This window comes from Mastomys coucha, unplaced genomic scaffold, assembly GCF_008632895.1.
Source record: "Mastomys coucha isolate ucsf_1 unplaced genomic scaffold, UCSF_Mcou_1 pScaffold7, whole genome shotgun sequence".
Lineage (NCBI taxonomy): Eukaryota > Metazoa > Chordata > Mammalia > Rodentia > Muridae > Mastomys > Mastomys coucha.
In genome coordinates, this window is record NW_022196913.1 from 59,338,317 (window position 1) to 59,341,983 (window position 3,667).

General features: G+C 47.0%; 1 protein-coding gene across 2 annotated transcripts in view; it reads left to right on the top strand.

Annotated features, from left to right (window-relative positions):
* The window catches only part of Eif4e1b (eukaryotic translation initiation factor 4E family member 1B), a 19,627-nt gene that overhangs the window by 10,068 nt on the left and 5,892 nt on the right, over nucleotides 1-3,667 (top strand). The window contains exon 1 of one of the 2 annotated variants that reach the window (XM_031358421.1): nucleotides 2,793-2,942. The exons of the other annotated variant lie outside the window; for it this stretch is intronic. The gene's annotated coding sequence lies outside the window, so the exon portion shown is untranslated. Of the gene's footprint in view, nucleotides 1-2,792; nucleotides 2,943-3,667 lie in introns of those variants that run through there. 2 annotated transcript variants of the gene reach the window in all.

Sequence of the window (3,667 nt, forward strand, 5' to 3'; positions counted from 1 at the left end):
AAATCCGCCTGTCTCTGCCTCCCAAGTGCTGGGATTAAAGGCGTGCCCCACCACTGCCCAGCCAGAATGATTTTTTTAAATCAATTTTTGTGGAGTTTGTGTATTTTACCAGATATTCTGGACTTACTTATACTGCAAAGCTTGACAGAGGGACCATAAATGGTTCAGTAGGTAAAGGTCCTTGCTGCCAAGCCTGATGACGTGAGTTTGATCCTTAGGACCTACATTGTAGAAAGAGATAACTGACTGCAAGAAGTTGTCCTCTGACCCCTGCATGTGTGCTGTGGTATGCTCAGCCACTTATACTAACTTCCACTACAAATAAATAAGTTAATAAGCAAATATATGGCCAGTGAAATGTCTCAGTGGAAAGGCACTTTATTCTCTCTCTCTCTTTCTCTCTCTCTCTCTCTCTCTCTCTCTCTCTCTCTCTCTCACACACACACACACACACACACACTGGTGGTTTGAATGAAAATGACCTCCATAGGTTCTGTAGTTGAATGCTTGGTCCCCAGTTGGTGGAATTGTTTGGAAAGGATTAGGGGGCGTGGCCCGTTGGGGAGGGTGTGGCCTTATTAGAGAAAGTGTGACTCTGAGGGCAGGCTTTGAGGTTTCAAAAGTGCAGCCTATTCCTGTTAGCGCTCTCTCATTTCATGCTTCTGGATTAGGTGTAAACTCTCAGCTACTGCTCCAGCACTATGCTTGCCGACCTACTACCATGCTCCTGTTACATCCTCTGAAACAATAAACCTCCATTAAATGCTTCTTTATATAATTTGCCTTGGTGTCTCTTCACAGTAATATAAAAGTAACTAAAACACACATACACATACAAAATCAATTAATAATAAATGATGAAAAATTGAAAATAAATGTAATATCATTAAGATAATAATAATAATAATAATAATAATAATAATAATAATAATAAAAACAGTAATAATAGAGTCTGGAGAGATGGTTCAGTAGTTAAGAGGACTTGCTATCTATAACTCTAGCTCCAGGGGACCTGATGCCCCCTCCTGGCCTCCTTGGATACCCACATATATAAGCACAGATACAGACACATAAATAAATTATAAAATAAAAATCTTAAATAGATTGAAAAACCTAGATCTCTGATTTTTTTTTTTTAAAGATGCAGGCTATTTGAAGAAAGGAACTAGCTGGGTGTTCAATTCATTAATGCATGCTTAAAAATATACTTGACTTTTTTGGGGGGGGCAGCATATCAAGACAGGGTTTCTCTGTGTAGCCCTGGCTGTAGACCAGGTTGGCCTTCAACTCAGAGATCTGCCTGCCTCTGCTGGAGTGCTGGGGTTAAAAGGCTGCACCTCCACCGACTGCTCAGCTGCTTGACATGTTTTTATACAAAGATTTACTTACTTATATCTTAAGTGTATGAGAGGGTTTTGCCTGCATGTCTATATGTGTACTACATGCATACAGTGGTGCTGTGGAGACCAGAAGAGGGTATTGGATCCCCTGAGCTACACATGGCTGTAAGCTATGTGGGTACTGGGAATCAAACCTTGGCTCTCTGTAGCAACTGCATTTAACCACTGAGCCCATCTCTCTAGTCCCCTAATTCACGAATGTCTCATACCCACCTCCTGCCTCTTTCTGCTGGCTTGTGCACTGCCATGCAGACCCTTGGTTTTAGGACACCACCCCAACACACACACGGACATACACACACGGACATACACACAAGGACACACATACACACACGGACACACACACACACACACACACGGACACGGACACACATACACACACACACACACACACACACGGACACACACATGGACACAGGGGCACACACACACACACACGGACACATGGATACACATACACACACACGGACATACATACACACACACACACACACACACAGACACACACATGGACACACACATACACACACGGACACATGGACACACACACAGACACACACACACACCTACACACATACACACACACACACCTACACACACACCACACACACACACACACACAGTCCTGATTTATAAACCATGACTAAGGCAAACTGACAAAGGATAAGGAAGTCGGAGGAGGATGGTTATCCTAGAGGGACTAGAATACTAAATGGCTCAGGCTTCCTAAATAAAAGGCTCATAGTCGGATACTGACTACAACAGCACAAATAGAAACAAAGTAAAAGTTTTAAAAAGAAAGAAAGAGATTTCCGAGCAGGGCTGGGATTCAAGCGCCTCAGCTCATCAGCCTCCCTGAGCTACTCCAGGAAGACGGCAGGCTGACCTTGGCCAAGAGCCAGATTCGCAGCTCGCCCAGGGACTTGCTTTTAGAGTTTCTCTTTACTCACCACTATCCAGGGGCTGCTCTGGGCTGGTCAATGTAAAGGCGGTGTTATGCCTGGAAGCCACCCTGTGCCAGGAAAGGGTCACAGCTCTGATGCAGCGGAGGCCATGCTCAGCCCGAAGAGAGTTGCTCCCTTACTCTACCATAAACAGATCCACAGCATCGCCCTGCCTGGCCTCCTCCAGGACTGCCTGTGCCGAGGCATTCCACAGTGCCATCAAAGGGCTCTAGCCCTGCCTTGAATTTGGGTCCTGGTAGTTGAGGGGAACACAGCTGGCCTGGGGTTGAGTCAGGTTTCAGACCTGAGCCTTAAGGGTCTGGCAGCATCTACTTCCTGTCTCTGGGGATGTCTGCCCTGGGAACACAGCCACCACACTGTGAAACATGAGCAGTCACACGGGGCTGAGGTTTCTGCCTACAGCTGTACCAGCTACTCCATGGGAGTGACAGATGCCCTCAGCCCCGCCCGGGCTGTGAGCCACCCTAGCTTGCTTTGGAGCAGAGATGAGCTGACCCCACAGGTTCTGCCCAAACTGCAGAGGCTGCAAGCACAATAAACAGTTCTTGCTGTTGTAGGTTGTGCTACGTGGCAATAGGTAAGTGGATCGCCATTTTCCTCTTCTCTTCCAATAATTCTGGACTTAACACCTTTCCATCTTCTCTCATGATCCTGCTGGCTGACACTCATTAACAACCTGGTAGGGCGCCCTCAATTATCTTCATCGTTACAGTCTCCAGCAGTAGCCTGTCTGCAGTGGTTAATCTCCACCCCCCTCCTCATGCCCCTCAAGGGTTTCTCTGTATAGCCCTGGTTGTCCTATAGACCCTCTGTAGACTGGCCTGGCCTCGACCTTACAGAGATCCTCCTTCTTCTGCCTCCCAAGTGCTGGGGTTAAAGGCATGTGCCAGCTTGTGGTGGTTAATTATGCTTGTTTATTTAGTTGGAATAAAAGCATCTGTGCCCAGAGCTTTAGTGAGGTACACCTTTGTTTGTGTTTGTAAACACATTTCCGGAGAGGACTGGCTGAGGGGGCAAGGCGGCCTTCACGTGGGAAGCACCATTCTGTGGGTTAGGCTAGGGTCACAGCTGAAGAAAAGAAGAGAAGAAAGCCGGCAGAGAGTGATTCTCTTTCTCTGCTTCCCAGTCCATGAAAACGTGGGCAGTGCCTTCCTTCTCAGACAAAAAGACCGATGCCTGTGAAGTGTGAGCCAAACGAACTATTCAGAAACACAAGCCTTCGGGCTGAGCCCAGACCCAAACCCAAGAAACTTGGGAGCTAGCAGCTGTGTTCTCTCTCTCTCTCTCCCTCCCTCTCCCTCC